Genomic DNA, 17,067 nt, shown 5'->3' with positions numbered 1-17,067 from the left:
GCCCTATTGGAAGGAGCTCTTTTGCTTGCAGGTTATAGAAGCTAGCCTAATCTACTTGACAGTATCACAGGGCTAGATATGTGGCCAAACTAGGATCCAGGAAGCACTGCTGTATCTTTTATCTCCTACATGTAGGAGCACATGTGCACACACACAGATGCCCCTACTGCATCCTTCTCGCTTACGATTAAATTTTTCATTTTGTTTTGTACTGGCTTTGTTCTGTGTCTGTTTGTTCCTTCTGCCTGGTAAATCTCACCTGTTGACGTGGCCCAGACAGCCAAACACTGACTTTCTTTATTCAACTTTAATTCGAAATTCCATGGAAGAATTTCTGAATGGCCAACCTGGGTCAAGTGTCCATTCTTTTATTCAGAAGGGGGAAAGCAGGAAAGCAATGATACTTGCACATTTATAGCTTCCAAAGCAGAGGGACAGAGGAAATAAAATTGCTCAACATCAGGGTCCCCTCATCTTGTCCTCTATTTAACGTGTCTGGCCCATTGTCTCTGGAGCCACCATCTCCTTCATGGACTGATAGTCTTTACAATGGCTCATCAGTACAGAAGAGTAGACTGGCTACTCAGTTTGTGCTCCATTCTGATAACACTTGGCATGCCCCTGTTCCCTTTGACATAGTACAAATACTAGCTGCATGTGGCATGTAGCTATGATTCCTAACCGCTCTTCTTGGAAGCCGTGCCTAGCAACAGGGGCCCGAGGAGGACCTGGAGGTCAGCTAGTCCCAAATTGGAAAAGAATTTTCTCATGCACAGTGCATCTGTGTTTATGGGTTAACACGAGTGCAAGACGCACCAGAGTTCAGGCATGCAGTAGACACCCCTGATGGAGAGGTGACTCTCTAGCAGCCTCTAGGAGGTGCTAGGAGTGTCAGGGACTGAATGACAGCACACGCTAGGGACCAAGCTATTGCAGATATGGTCATACCACAGGGAAAGGCCACATTAAGAAAGGATGACCTAGAGGCACTTATTCTGGTGTAGCTACATTAGATTACAGTAGATAAATGCCATCTAGAAAAGTACTTATGTGGATAAAAAGCTTCAACTGGTCCAGGAGGACCAGAAATGTCAGAAAGGGTGGGAAAGAAATAAGAATCTAATTTAGTGGACTCCTCTGACTTGTTCTTTTCACTGTGAGTTCATGAGAAAGTGCAGGTTAGAAATCCAGGTCCCGGGTTTCTGGTTTGTGCTCCTATTGACCCGCCTCCCGAAGCAGTAGTTGGTGAGACAGGTTGTGACAGGAGAAGGGAACAGAGGAGGAGGTCGGGCAAGAATGAAGACAAAGCTGAGCAGACATCCAGACTATGAGAATGTGGCAATGAAGGAATTCACAGCGCACTAGGAGGGAAATCCAGTCAGTATTTCAAAGTGCACAGCCCAGCTAAACAAGGACTGCATGTACAAGATGTAAAAGAGCCATTTGTTTGACAGAGCTTATTATAAGAGAAGCTCCATGGGAAATGTCCTAGTCTCTACTGAGAGTGCGTGTGCTGGAGTTGTTGATTCAAGTCACGACACGTCCAATGACGCTGACTCACCTCCTACAAGACATGGAGAAGAGCCTTTGGACAGGACTGATGACATCTCCTGCTTTACAGTGTACTCGGGTGTCACTTTCTGTGAATGTGTTCAGACAGTTTTGTTCTTGTCATTGGCATAAAAAAAACCATTTTTTTTGGTTGGTTGTGCATGAGCTAAAGCAATGGGAAGGAAACAGTGATGTATGCATCCAGCCTGTCCACTGTCTTACTTGTCTCTGTATTGATAGATGAATTGAACAATTGTTTTTTCATGACGAGTAAACCATGGAAAATGTTTCTCAGTTGTCTTCAGTCGTTTGCTGTTTGGGGATTTTTATTTAATTTCTCTAAGCATTAGCTATGTCTTAGGAAACATGTTTTTACCTATAGTCTATATAAATATGTGTTGAGCCCTGACACCCTACTATATAGTCATGTGAACCTGTTCTTGTTCACTGATCATTACTGAAAAAAAAATGACTAGAAATGAGATTGTACATAGGGGCGATTGGGATACATTTTGCAAGCTTGCCTAATATTCTCCTAATATTTATGGAGTACTTCACTGCTTCCCAATCTTGATGATTTTACTTTTGACTTTTGATGCATGAGTAAATGCATGGCAATATAGACAAAGAGGAAATAAATAGTGACTTTGAGGAAATAAATAATAACAAATTCCTAGTGTTGAAACCCTACTGCTATAAAATATTGTCAGTAATGATTTCAGGTTGTTTGTACATAGCTTTCTCATTTTTATGCTGGTGTGTCCACTGTCCTCTGTTTGGAAACCTGTAATGTACCTCAAATCTATCAATAAACAATGATTTTATAAAACAAAACAAAAGAGAGCAACTGTAGAAGATTCACTGGGCATGCCCAGGATGGGCTCAGTCCTATGCGTTCTTTTTCCTTGGAACGTTGTTTCTATTTCTCTCAGCTCCAGAGGGCAATGCACATCAAAGAAACAATTCTATTTACTTCCAGCTTAGTGAACCGACGAATTTATTGGGGTTACTTTCAGAGTGATGAGTGAGAATTTACTTATAGGAGCAACTGCATCACCAAAAACCCCCACAAAACTCATGACAATTCAGAAAAGCTGCATTGCTGGCGTTCCCTGTGTGCAACATGCAGGCAGCTACACCACTGGAGTTCCCTCTGTCCCAGCACTTGTTTTACTGCTTATGGAATCTCAGGTACTGGCCTTAGGAGTCTCGTACATTCCACAAGCTTCTTGAGTCTTGTCACCATCTTGTGCATTAGACAAGCCTCCCTCTTTCCTCCAACGGGGAGTGCTATACTTTGAAGGAAACAGCTACACAGCGGATTTCTGTCACCAACAAATAAACAAACAAGCAGACACTAGCATAGTTGTTTCCCATGAAAACAATGTGGCCATAGTAGCTGTTCAATACTATGGTAACTATTGAATACAATCAATTGCTAAGTGTGGCCACAGATTAGGTCTCACCACTAGTAAACAGCAAAGTCTCTCTTGACAACTACAGCAAGTTTACAGGACTATTTAATGGGGTTAGTTTCTTTGCTCCTTGTCCCACAAATACTGTTTTTGTGCATGAAGACAAAGGTTAACATGTTTAGTAGAGATAGAGAGACGCTTTTAAGCCTAATCCACACGCATTCCAAAATTAATGATAGAAAGTTGAGTATCTCTTGGACAAGGACTCTTTGAAAGAGCACCCAGGTCCTCCTCCTGGGTGCTGAATATTGGCGATCTCTCAAGACCAGCTCAGGAAGTCTGCAGAGGACCCATGTTTCACTTTAGCAAAATTAAAACAGGAACAAATCCTCAGGCCCATTGGAACTAGCCATAGCCATGGAAGGATAGATTTCCTGTCAAGCTGAGCAAATTGATAAGCTAGACAGGTCAGACCCAGCCATAGACTAGATAAAGTGTCAATATGAATTAGTACTTCCTTAGCTAGGTGTGGTGATGCACACCTACAAGTCCAGAACTTAGGAAACTGAGGCAGAAGGATCATGGCTTCTAGGACTGTACAATATCCCATCTCAAAACCAGACAAAGGAAGAAAATAAATTAATGCTTTTGTCACTAATATGCATTGCTCTCTTTGCCTTCCCAGACAACTGTCATTTCCTGTCCTGGGTGCTCTTCTCTGGCTATAGCACTAGGGAGCCAGCTCCTTTCCAAATCCTCACAGGATGTGACTATCGTAGGATGTGTCCCTTCACCACATTTTTTTCTGAACTCTGAGAGCCCAGGGCGCACGTGAGAAGATGATAAGGGCTGTTGCCATGGGGCCCTGCTCTGTCCCATTCACAGATACTCAGGCAGTGAGGTCTTAGGAAGCCATGACAGGGATTGCTACTGATGTTACCTCTAACACTCTGAAAAGAGCCCATGTACTGTGCTCTTTTCCTCCTCCTCATCTCCTTCCCATTATACTTTAAGTTACAGAACTGAAGGTTACTGGGGCTCGTTTTTCATTCCTGTTTTTAATTTTCTTAATTATTTTTGGCACATGCTAGTTGTATTCACTAACTACTTTGCCTGTGCACATGATTTTAAAGGTTCACGTGCATAAGTGTGGAGGCCAGAAGTGAACCGCGGTCCACTTTGCTTTCTGAGACAGCTGATGAGGCTGAGCTGGGTGGGGGCCTGAGGCCCAGGGAGCCATCTGATTCCACTTCTTGGTGTTCAGATTGCAAGCATGTACCAACACACACCCATTAGGTCCTGGCTATTAATCTCAGGTTCTCCTGCTTTGCTGTGAATACCAGCTGAGAAATCTCCCCAGCCCGAACTGTACATATTTATGGTGTGTAGTGTGATACTTCAGTACACATATACATACAATGTATAATGATCAGATGCCAGCAGTAGCGTGATTGATGAAGCTATGAGGACCTCGGGAGAAAAGAAAGCAGGTGCATTTTGATGGGCCAGGGAACACACAATCAGGTATGGGGGACCCATCCACAGCATCTTCGGGACACTGGAGTCATAACACACTGGGAGGAAACTGGGATAAAAGAAAGTTATGAGTCTACCCTAAGGCAGACAAACAAATCTATGAGTCAAGAGTCAGTCTCCTAAGATGAAAGTCAGAGGATTCCAGATCCTTGGAGGACCTGGGACAAGCACCCAGTGACAGCAATCAATAGAAAGAGTACATCTCCCTCTCCTGCCGTCCACCAGAAGATGTCAGGCTGTACTGATGTGCTACGGTATGATACAATATGTGCCATAAAAATTTTAGGCCAGGTTCCAGCACCTCCCACATCTCAAATCAGGCCTTGCATATCACCTTCTTCCTTGCTAATCACATGTCAGGCCAGCCTAGCTACACCTAAAAGACATTTTATTTTTCAAACACTGTGTTGCATCTTAGTTGGAATTACCTGCATCTGGGCAGCAGTAGTTGAGGTGTGGTGAACAGCCACTTTGTGCACGAGGCTTCTTTAGCTCCAGAACTCTGAGGTGGCATTTGCCAAACTCAAAGAAGAGTTAAGTCCAAGTCTCCGTGAGTGGGAGCCTCTTCTCTATGGCTTCTATGATCCAAAGATGCACCTTCTAAATACGTCTTATTTTCTTCTTTTAAAAAAATTATTTTTATTTTATGTGCACTGGTGTTTTGCATGTGTGTGTGTGTGTGTGTGTGTGTGTGTGTGTGTGCGTGCCAGATCCCCTGGAACTGGAGTTACAGACAGTTGTGGACTCCATGTGCTTGCTAGGAATTGAACCGAGATCATCTGGAAGAGCAGTCAGTGTTCTTAACCATGGAGCCATCTCTCCAGCCCCCAAAACAACTTTTCTCTAAAATGAAAACAATAACCATCCCTGTTCCTGTGACTGTTTTAAATTTGAACTAGATGATGTACATAAAGCCAAAGCATGCACATACTCAAGGAAGAATAAATGTAAAATGAAGCACACCCAGACAACTCACTTATGTTTGCATTAATAACTTTCAAAAGACCCTCTTCAGATGAAGATCTGCTTCAAATTGGCTTCCAGGCTCAGCCGAAGCTTGTTTCAGCTGGAATCTTCTCTCAGCTGAGGGCTGTTCTTCTCTACACCTGCACCAATTAGTGTTCCCAGCCCTCTGGCGATGTCTATCACAGCCTGGAGTGTATTCTAATCATGGATCTTACCTGCCTTTTCTTCATCTCTGACCCCCACCACATACACACACAACAGCTGCTTAAAAACAAACAAACAAACAAACAAACAAACAAAACCCAAAACCAACCAACCAAACAAAACTGGAAGAAGTCTTTCAGAATACCGGAAGAATATTTATGGGACCCTGTTCTGCTCTGATGACAAGCTTTCACAGAGTGGGACATTAGGGCAAGTGTTTAAGTCTATTTGGTTCCTGTGATGCATATGTTTTTGTAGGACCCAGCACAAAGGGGTCTCTGCCTGATCATAAAGGCTGCCTGCAATTCTGTAGTTCAATGTCCCGAGAAAACAATCATCTTGCAAGAGCTGAGGAATACCCTATATATTATTTTTCCCCCACAAATATATTCTTAGCAATTGTCATTTACAACTGGTTAAGACTTGGGGATGGAAGAAAAACAGTATTCAAATGAGCTAGTAAGCTAAAATATAATTTTTCCAAACACAGAAAATCAGTAGTAAATGTGGCTGTGGCTGATTCTTTGCTAATCAAGATCTGAAGGTTTAATTTTTTTAGAGTTCGTGTGTGGGAAGGCCATTGAAACCTTTCCTCTGAGATAGGAAAGGGTTGTGGGTCCTCTGAGATACAGGCACCACTCATCCTAAGGCAGTTCTTTGTTTTTTTTTTTTTTTTAATGATGCATCACAAACCACATCAACTACTGAGGACCCAGACACCAACACATAGTCATTGGGTGGAACGTGTGGCTAAGTGTGGCAATAGCTGTAACGTGGGGGGATTTTGGACCACAATAGAAAGCCAGACCTCCAGTAGCCTGAAATATTAGGATATTAACACTGAACTAATAAGAAGCTGAAGATCCTAGATGCTTCCATGGCGCAGTGCTGTCTTCTGGCTGTCCTCCTTTCTACCATTCTGTGTCCTTGTGTGCAGGGTGGCTGCCACCATGGCAGACCCCACACGTCAATTCTAGTGCTACAAGGAAGAAGGAAGAGGCTGAAGATATTGGAACCTTCCCTGCCCCTAAAAAAGCTTCTCAGAACCACACTCTTCTGCTACAAATGACTATATTAGATGCAAAAATTGTCTATTCCTCATATATAAGGGGGGCGCAGGAGAAGGCAGGTCAAAAAGAAAATGGGGTTACTATGATGGGATAGTTCGTTCCTGAAGGACCCACTTCTGAGCCAGTAACCAGCGACACAGCTGCTGTTGATCAGTTCTGTGGTTATGACACAGAAGAAGAGGACAAAGGACCATGTAGCAAATACCCCACTACTCAGCTTCAAAAGTAATTCACCACCAACACAGCCCTTCTACACTTCTACATGTAGAAATGCAAACTGTTCTGCTTTACATCTCAGCAGCACATATTATCCTGAATTTTAGGTGTGTGTTTTGTGTGTGTGTGTGTGTGTGTGTGTGTGTGTGTGTGTGTGTGTGTGTGTGATATATATATATATATATATATATATATATATATATATATATATAGAGAGAGAGAGAGAGAGAGAGAGACAGAGACAGAGACAGAGAGACAGAGAGAGACAGAGAGACAGAGAGACAGAGAGAGATAGGTATGAGCATCTGTGTATGTGGGTACATATGCCCAGGTGTGGGTGCAGAGGCCAGAAGAAAACTGTTCTGCTCTGTCCTGTGCTTGGATTACAGGTATGTGGCTGCACCTGGCTTTTAGTATGGGCACTGGGATTTGAAGTAATGTCCCACCACACGCCCCTGAACCATCTCTTCAGCCCCTGCGTGTTCAGGGCCTGGTCATTTACTTGTGTTATTTCTCGTCTCCCCTTCTCTTTTCTCTTCCTTGCATGTATTGAACATCTATGGGGCTATCATACTGCAAATGCTCACTTGTAAATTGCTTTCATCTGATCAATACTGTGCTTATGGGATTAATTGATATTGATTCACGGAGCGCTGGTGTATTCTTTTTCTTTGCTATATGGGATTCCCTTACAGGCATAGCACATTTTATTTTTCCTCTGGATGCAGATTGAGAATTTTCAATATTTTCTGTAATAAATAAGCTTCTATGATTATTTTTCATGATTCTTGATAGGCATGCATGCATATCTGTATATAGGTGTATTATTTGTATATGCATGTTGACCTGAATATATCAGAAACATATGTACCTGTGAGTGCACGCATTTGCCTGTGCACATGTGAGTTCAGCTACAACTTAACACAGCAATTTTATTCTGATTGACAGTCAGAACGGATGATCCCTAGTTTTTCTCCTGAGTGGTTTATGGATGTTCATTTCCAGTGCTGGTGGATAAAGGATCCCATTGCATCCAACCTGATCCAAACTTGCTCCTTCCAGGCCTTTAGGTTTTTGCTCACCTGAGGCTATGAATAGCATCTAATTTTGGCTTTAGTTTGCATTTTCCTTATTCTTAGTGAGGTTAAGTATCTCTTCATATGATTTTTAGTCCTTGATATGCCTACTTCAGAAAGTGATCTCAATCATGTCGCTCTTTCTGACTAATCTTTTTATCTTTTTCTTGTTAAAGTAGAAAAAATTTTCTGCATTTTGCTGCCCCCCCCCCCAGAAGCTTCTATGGTTAGCGTGGCGCTGATCTATGATTACAGCAGAATATTATTAGGAGCCATTTTACTGATATGCTCTTTTAATAGAACAGGTGTATTTGGTTTTACCCTCAGTCACTGAGCTACCTAGTCTCAGGCTCTTGGTCACCTAAACAGTGTCAAATGGTGCCTTAGTCGGTGTTCTATCTTTATGAAGAGACACGTGACCCTGGCAACTCTTATAAAGGAAAGCATTTAGCTGGGGCTAGCTTACAGGTTCTGAGGTTTAGTCCATCATCATCATCATGGTGGGAAGCATGGCAACCCAGGGAAACATGGTGCTGGGGAAGGAGCTGAGAGTTCTACACATGGCTCAGGGAGAAAGACACTGGGCCTGGCCCACGCACAAGACATGCTTCCTTCAGCAAGACCACCCTACTCCATCAAGGTCACATCTCTTAACAGTGTCATTCTCTGGTGATTAAGCATTCAAATCTATGAGCTTATGGGGAGCGTAATTTCTATTCAAACCACCATATTCCACCATAAGCTGTAGCCATATCATGGTGCAAAAATGCATTCAGTCCAATTTCAAAGGCTACTGTAGTCTTTAACAGTCTTAACTCTGTTTAAAATTCAAGGTCTTTTTTGAGACTCATAGTAATCTCTTAATTGTAAGTAGATCATGTGCTTCCAACATATAATGGCACAGCTACCTACCTGTTCCAAAGGGAGGAAATACTGGGTCAAAGCAACACTGCAAACCAGCTGGGCAACCCCCAAACTCTGCATCTCCATGCCTGATGTCAAAGTGCTCTCCAGATCTCCAAACCCTTTCATCTTTGTTGACTATAATACACTTCTGTCCTTTGAGCTGGCCCCGCTCCCTGTTTGCACACATGGGATACAGCACATATCCCATGACATTGGCATCTCCAACTTCCTGGGGTCTCCAAAGAAATCCAAACTTACCATTCACCACTTCATACAGTGGTCTAGGACTCCATGCAGGGACATACATGACACATGCCTGGACTCAGTGGCTCTCCTTAGTCATGGATGGAGATTTCATAACCCCTTTCTTGTATTCTTGACTCTAAAGCCAAAACTACATAGCTGAAGCTGCCAAATTCTGCTGGTTTTGGGTGCTGGAACATAACCTCCTTGTTCAACTACATTTTTACCAGCTTTCTAGTTTTGATGGCTTCCTTAACTGCCTAAGCTTGGTTGTTCTGGAACTCAATCTGTAGAGCAGGCTATCCTTGAACTCAGAGATTCATCTGCCTCTGACTCTGGAGTGCTGGCTTTTAAGGTGTGTGCCACCACACTGGGCCCTATGCTTTTCTTTAATTTCTTTTCACAATTTGGAAATTTGGCTGGGTAGAATGTTGGCCCAAGGTTACTATTCCTACAGTTCCATTTAGCATTAGGCTTTTTCTTTAATCTCTTTATCTCCTTGAGCACAGGACTTCCTGTGCCCTTTTTCTCCACAAACTGTGCATTTTATATTCCTTGCTCAGCTTGCTCCTTTTTATTTTAGAGCTGGGTAAGAGTGGCCAGTAATACCCAAGTCAATGCTAGGCTATCTGGAAATCTCATCTGCCAAAGCTGTTAATCCATAACTCTTCAATTTAACCTCATGCAGGCTTTTTTGGACAAGGGCAGAAGGCAGCCACACTCTTCAAAATATCACAAGATCACCATATCACAAGAATGTTCTCTAGATCACAAGCTAATATTCATCTCTTTTGAAACCTCTTGAGCCAGGCCCCCGCAGTTCAAATTGCTGTTGGCACCACTGTTTTCAGGATCCTACTAGGATGACCCTTTAAGCCCCACTTAAAGTGTCTAATCACTTTTCTAGTCTAAAGTCTCAAAGTCTACATTCCTCCAAAAAAACAAGGTCAGGCCTATCACAACAATACCTAAGTCCTGGTACCAACTTTTGGGTTAAGGTTTCTATTGCTATAAAGAGACACCATGACCTCAACAGCTCTTATAAATTAAACATTTAATTACTGCATGCTTACGGGTTTGGAGGTAGTCAATTATCATCATTACAGGGAGCATAGCTGTTTACAGTGACCCTGGGAAAAGCTCCCACAGAACCTTTATAGTGTGCCTGTCCTATCAGAAACTGCCACGTCGTCACTCCTGGTTGGTGCATTTGGATCACGCCACCTCACGCTATGCCTTGTTCAGATCACACCACCTCACGCTATGCCTTGTTTGAATCACGACACCTCGCGCCCTGCCTTCAGGCATGCACATAAGGCTTACTCATTGCGCATGTGCAAAAGGGGGCGCATTGCGCCGGGGAAGCAGCAGGGGGCGCTGCTATCTGCAGCTCTCCACAGAGAGAGAGAGAGAGAGAGAGAGAGAGAGAGAGAGAGAGAGAGAGAGAGAGAGAGAGGGAGAGAGAGAGGGACACTAGGGCTGGCTTGAGCACTGAAACCTCAAAGCTGACCCTCAGTGGCATACATCCTCCAACACGGTCATATCTACTCCAACAAGGCCAGGCTTCCTAAAGAAATACCATTCACTGGTGAGTAAGCATTCAAATCTATGAGCCTATGAGGGTCTTTGAAACCACCACATACACATTTCATTTTATGGAGTGAGTCTTAAGTCATATAAGATATTGGTTAGTTATTCCCACAAGCTTTTTTGCCACCATTGTACTAGCTTATCTTGAAGAGTACACCATTGTAGATTAAAGAATCTGTAAGCTGGTTTGGTGTTTATCTTTCTCCTTTGGCAGCATGCAGAGTCCCTTCCTCTACCAAAGACCCAAGAACACAGTGGTGAAGGCTGTAGGGAGGCACAAGCTTGACTTTGTTGTTGTTGTTGTTGTTTAGTGAGTTGTTTGGGTATTGTTTTCAGTAGCTGGGTCTTGCCAAGCAGCCAGACAATATAATACAGACTTTGGAACACGCAGACCTAAGCGGGAAGTCTCAGGGTTTAGGGGACCCTCCAAAGAGGAGGTGGGAAGAATATAAGACTGAGGCCGCTCGCACAGGGTCTGCATGGACCTGCACCAGGTGGCTTCCTAAAACTGATAGAGGAAGTGGACATATTCCCTCATCCCTAACCCAGAAGCTATATCCAGTTGATAACCACTTGCAAATGAAAATTCAGTTTTCTCAAAGGGTGTCTCACTGAGGAAACAAACTATTCTCAAGGGTAGGCTACATGCGCTGTGGTAGACAGCCAACAGAAAAGGAATGCAAAGGCACTTTTGGAAGTTCCTTGTCTCATAATGCCACAGCAGGGCTATACATTTTTAAAATGTTATTTTTATTATATATTATTCTGAATTTGAATTCTTTATGCCTCCCTGTGACTTAGCCTTTTGTTTTCTTAAGGTTATCATTTTGTAAATATTATTTGGTGTATTTTCAACACAAACCAAATTTTTGTTATAGTTTATGTGTTTGAAAAGTTGTAAACTTAGTAAAGTTCTACTTATGTTGTATCTTTAATACATAAAGATTTTCTATTTTCCCATATTTTTCTATTTTTCTGTTTAAGGCTTTCTGCAATGAAGTCTTTAATCCATATGCTATTAAAGCTGTCATTTCCTTTTTCTCCATGTTAATAATCAATTGTCCAAAAGAAAACATTTCCTGAAGAATGCCAGATATCCTATTGGTCTGTGATTTTTTTAAATTACAAAACTTATGTATGCATACAATAAAATATGGTATCTCCCTCCCATTTTTCTTCTCTAACTTTTCCAATATCTTCCCAACATGCTCACCTTCTAATTTCATGCCTATTGACTGGTTGGTTGTGATAACCCACTAAGTCCTATCAGCGCTGCCTGTATACGCATGCCCATCCACTGGAGCACAGTGACTACACCTTCACCAAGAGAATGCTTTTCCCTTTCCCAGAAGCCGTCAGCTGCCAGTAGATCCTGGGGAGGGGACTGGGGCTGGAGAGCACCTCCCCCAACCATGTCACTTTTGGCTGGCTTGACCTTGTGAGATGTCTATCATATCTGTGTAGTCCTCTGAGCTCTTGGTCCTTAACCAGTGACCTGCTTGCCTGACCCAGACCACAGTAAGCCTTGATAGAAGAAGTCCCTACCTGCCCTCCCTCTTCAGGTTGTGTTGCCCAGTTTGGCCTTCAGCATGTAGTAAAATGTGTAAGCATCCTTTATCCACAGGTCTGCATGATGCTAGGTACTGGTAGCGCTGTCAGCCCTTTAGGTGGTACCTGTTGTCTTTGCATTTGCGTACGCAGAAAAGGATGGGAGTTTTTACACTTCTTCTAGATGAAAGATTCACTTCCCATTTAAATCCCCATCTGAAAACTGATACCTCATTAGCTTCATTTGCTGGCACACTCCCAGCATAGCAGTCAGCTGTGGCCCAGCCCCATGAGTGACTCAGGAGGTGAGCGAGAGGAGCTGCCTGCTTAACTGTTCGCCACGTTCCTCACTAAATCCAGTGAAAACCACCATGTGTGAGGGTGCAGGGACTTCCCAGTGTCACACATGTAGCAGAAAGGGACCTGATTGAAAGGGAGGGACTCAGCTCCTTCCCTCTCCTTCCCTGGGGACCACTGCAAGCCCTGCCTGAACCCTGTCCACTCTACTCCCTACTTTCTTTTACGTGATAGGAGAGGGAAAAAAAATCTTTCCAGCCCACCTCTCCTTCCCTTGCATGGAGGCTCTCAGAGTCTAATTTAATGTTCGTATTTCCTCAATTTGTGTTCCTACCTATCATTAATACCTACTGAGCTGTAAGACATTCCTTATTTCTGTGTACATGTTTCTAACTTGTTTGGCATAGGTTGATATTGGAAATGCCCTCACCAATGTCTTAGAGGAAAGTATTATCTAAAGGGGTGGGGTGTCTCAGCTCACAGAGTGAACCAGGCACCATGGGAAGGAAGCAACTTGTTCAATAGTTTGCCGTGTACCTGGTGTTGTTCTCCCAGACTCCAGAGACCTAGGCATGTACGTTACCTTCTCTTCCGTCTCCAGCCTCCTGCACTGGCCCTTTTAGCCCAGGGAGCTGACAGGCCAGTAGCTATTTTGGCTGACAGGAGATTACTATATTCTTTTTTTTTCCCAACTGTTTTTTGTTTTTTAAAGAAACTGCACTGTAGCAGTCCTTGGCTTCCAGAAATAACCTGCTGTCTGGCTGTGTGTGTGTGTGTGTGTGTGTGTGTGTGTGTGTGTGTGTGTGTGTACTCCCACGTGTGGCTGCTGTGTGTATAACAACCTTAGTAATTGAGTGTGCATCGGAAACTCTGCAAGAACAGTGACCCCTCACACCAATTCCTTTTAAATTCCTAAGCCCTCAGCACTCTACCTAAGTCAGGGAGCTCTAAAAGCTCCTCAGAAAGGGGGGTTGGGGGACTTGACACCAGCTTAAAAGTGCTCTTCACTCAGCAGGATCTACTGGTCATCCCGGAGACCTGACCAATGAGTGGGGCAGGTGCCCTGTCCAGAGTTCAGAAGAAAGAGCTGCAACAAATGATAAGTGGGTTGGCAGAGGTGAGGAGGGCTGTAGGATGCTTCTGTCAAAGGGCTCAACAGCTGCAGGGGGACCCAGGCAAGCCAAAGTGAGATGGAACACATTTCATCCAGGAAAGGCTGACTGGCCCTTCCTCACTCACTTGTGCAGATGGCCAAAGGCTTTCACAGCCCAGCATTCACCACACATATATATGTACTGTTTAATTCAGATAGGCCTGGAGAGGGGCATGAAGACCCAAGCACTTGCATTTCTTTTTCGTTGATTTATTATTATTATTTTTAAACCATGGCTGAAGATGAAACTCGGGGCCTCCAGCAAGCCTGGCAAGTGCGCTGCCACTGACCTACAGCCTTAGCATTTCTAATCTGCTCCTGAGGAAGCTGAGAAGGTGAGTCATGCTGGGAGAAGCACATCTTCAATACACTGTGGTCCAAGCGTGGCAGCATCTCCAATACTGGTTCAGGTCCAGGGATGGAGAAATACACATGCCTGTCTCTCCGGTAGCTCAAGTCTTGCATTGCCTCTGCAGGGCCAGTAGGAAGGCGTGCTTTTGAGAAAAGGTTGCGGAAATGAAAACATACAGACTGTAGGCTCCTGCTAGAAATTTCAAAAGTCGTCTGTATGCTAGGTCGGATCCAGTTCTTCAGTCGGCTTTTATGACCACTAGAGTTAAAGATGGGCATTATAATGCGCCCCCCACTCCCACCCCGCAACCGCTGCCAAGCCCAGCACTTCTACTATAAGGATTATTTCAGAGTAACCCACCAATATGCCCACCTCTGGTACCTATTGTCTGGTATATTTCTCAAATAAGTCGGTTCTTTCTCATAGAGCCTCCTGAAGAAAGAACCCCAGAATAACAGTTAGAAAATAAAATTTAAAAATCGTGAGACTAAGGTCAGGCGGATTTTCGTCAGTCTGGGTGGTTCCGTGAAGCATCAGTCTGAGGATGGGGCGGGAGATTGCGAACCGATCACAAGACTTCATAGCTCTTCCACAAAGGAGGTGGAGTCTCTTTACCCACCGTTTGAATCTGGATGATTCCTGCCTGCGGCCTGCTTTTACCAACACAATGTGGCACAAGGAATACCAGACAAGTTCCGGTCCTGGGTCTCAACTGGTCTCACAGCTGATGGAAACTCCGCTGTCCTGCTGTCACCCTGGAAACAAGCCAGGTCAGCCAGGATGCCTGATGATTCGACCACACAGGGAAGCAAGCCCCAGACAAAAGTCAGCTTCCGTGCCGCTGTCCACACATGTTTGAGCAAAGTGGAGCGGAGCAGCTGAGTTCAATTTCAGCTACCTGCAGACTCATGAGCCAAATGGTGGCTGTTCTTTTAAGTCACCAAGTTTGCAAGAGCTACACAATACAGGAAGAAAGCCAGAGAATGTGAGGGAAACCCAGAAAACAGTCTCCATCAGCATTGGAGCATTTTGTTTGTGGCTAAATCTACATATTTGGCCTGTTGGGTATTAGGGTGCCGTCTGACTTCTCCAGACTCATCTCTCACCAAAATTCAGGTTTTGGGGTTTGTCTGTTAGAGCAGAAAGTAAAGAAAATTTGCATCCTTCTAACACACCAGCTTTGCTCATACTTTTTTTTTTTTTTTTTTTTTTGGTCTGGGCCAGCATAGATTTAGGGCAGCTGAGAAATAACAGTCCCTTTACCAACTCTCTTTAGCATCCATTGATATAGGAAAAGGAGGCCTGTTTCCTGGGTACACAAACATCCAAAGGGGGTGTGTGAACATCTGATTTATAACTGACCCCTAACCATACACTCTGGGGTGAGCACTCATGCTGGGGCATCCACATAGATTTGAAATGTCAAGATTTCCTCTTGTCCCAGCTAACTTGTGTCCTGCCCACAGTGTCATCTTCTGCTTTAATTTTTAATTTTAAAAATAAATGAGATAACATCTCAAGGCCAAACCATGAAAATCCATTTAATGCTGTGAAAAATAAGAGGCATTGCGATGCTGACATGTATATTCCTAGGCTCCTGATTTTTCTTAATGAATGTTGCTTCTCCCCTTAATGCTTATCGGTTTGAACGCATGAGGTTCACCACCTCCGACCTGGTGATTAGGGGACTGGGAACCAACTTACATCACTGTCAGGGAGGCAGAGAAAAAAAAATTACAAAATAAATGGCAAGACGTTGCAGGGATAGCGAGCAGGAAAATCTGCAGAGCTTAGGAGAACCAGGACACCGTTGCCGTCCTGTGGCAGGGTGGGCGCGGGGGTGAGGGGGTTAGCCTTAGAAGTGCCGCAGAACCAGGCGAGGGGCAAGGGAGCCACGTGACTGATTATTCAAATGCACCGCTGATTAACTCGGTTTATATTGATGCAAATAATCCTGCCGGAGCCTGCAAGGGCTAATGCATTTTGGAACTGTGGGTTTTCCATTGATAGCGCAAAATGGTGTAGAGGGAAGGCATTTTTATGATATTAATAATGGAATTACAGAATCAGGTCGCTTAAAGGAACAGCGCTGACTCAGCGAAAGCGGAGCGGAGTTGAATGTGGAGATTAATACTGGCAAAGCGAAATACAAGCCATCTCCTTGCCTAAAACACACATCCTCGTCCTATTTTCTTTTTTAAAAAAGAGGAGAAATGACTGGCTCAGCGCAATCTTCAGATGAATTAAAAGGGAAGGAGCTGTCCCGGGTGCTGAGGGAGATCCGCTTTCCCACCTCACCTAAAATATTTCCCCCCCTTTTTGACTCCCACCCACTGATTAAATATTGGATTTGTCTCCCTTGCCCATGCTCTGGTTTCAAGTCTTAGAACAATGGCTGTAAACACTTTTCAAATGAATGATTAAAATTGCAAATGAAGATCAATAAACTCCCCTAAAGGGATGAATGTATTAAAGCTGGGGCTGAGGGAACGCTCTCTGCTTTTGGCTGAACACAGGGGCGAGCACCTGGGAGCCTTGTTAGATGGGGTGGGGTGGGTAGGGTGGGTGAGGTGGGTGAGGTGGGGTGGGGTGGGGCGGGCAATAGGATAGGCAGTTGCAGCCAAGGAAGAGGCTGTGCTGAAGGCACAAAGAAGCATGCTCCATGATGTTCTAACCCAGGCACGTATCAAAGTGACTGAAGAACACCCACCTTATTAAACACGTCCAGAAACAGAATAGCATGTTGATGTTAAAGACCACATTGGGGTATGAGAGACCATCTGGGTGCAGTATGTGAAGAAACAAGTTATAAAGTTATCCTTTATCTTCTTTCTTTCTCTTTCTTTCTTTCTTTCTTTTTCTTTTAAAGCAATAGGGAGCTCTGCTTGCCCCTTCTCAGCTCAGTTATATAGGGTATCGGTGATGACCTGAGATAGTTTGGGAG

The 17,067-nt window shown here is 43.9% G+C and overlaps 2 long non-coding RNA genes across 2 annotated transcripts in view; both read right to left on the bottom strand.

Moving 5' to 3' along the window:
* Positions 1-17,067, bottom strand: part of LOC311607716 — a 612,504-nt gene that overhangs the window by 480,558 nt on the left and 114,879 nt on the right. The window lies entirely within an intron of this gene.
* LOC311607394 lies at positions 14,009-14,902 on the bottom strand. The gene is made up of 3 exons (XR_014782580.1): positions 14,743-14,902; positions 14,496-14,555; positions 14,009-14,381 (listed from the first exon to the last, which is right to left on the bottom strand). It is a non-coding gene; the product is annotated as an uncharacterized lncRNA (long non-coding RNA).

This window comes from Acomys minous (assembly GCF_964271855.1).
Source record: "Acomys minous genome assembly, chromosome: 10".
Classification (NCBI taxonomy): domain Eukaryota; kingdom Metazoa; phylum Chordata; class Mammalia; order Rodentia; family Muridae; genus Acomys; species Acomys minous.
This window is presented reverse-complemented; position numbering and strand designations above follow the sequence as displayed.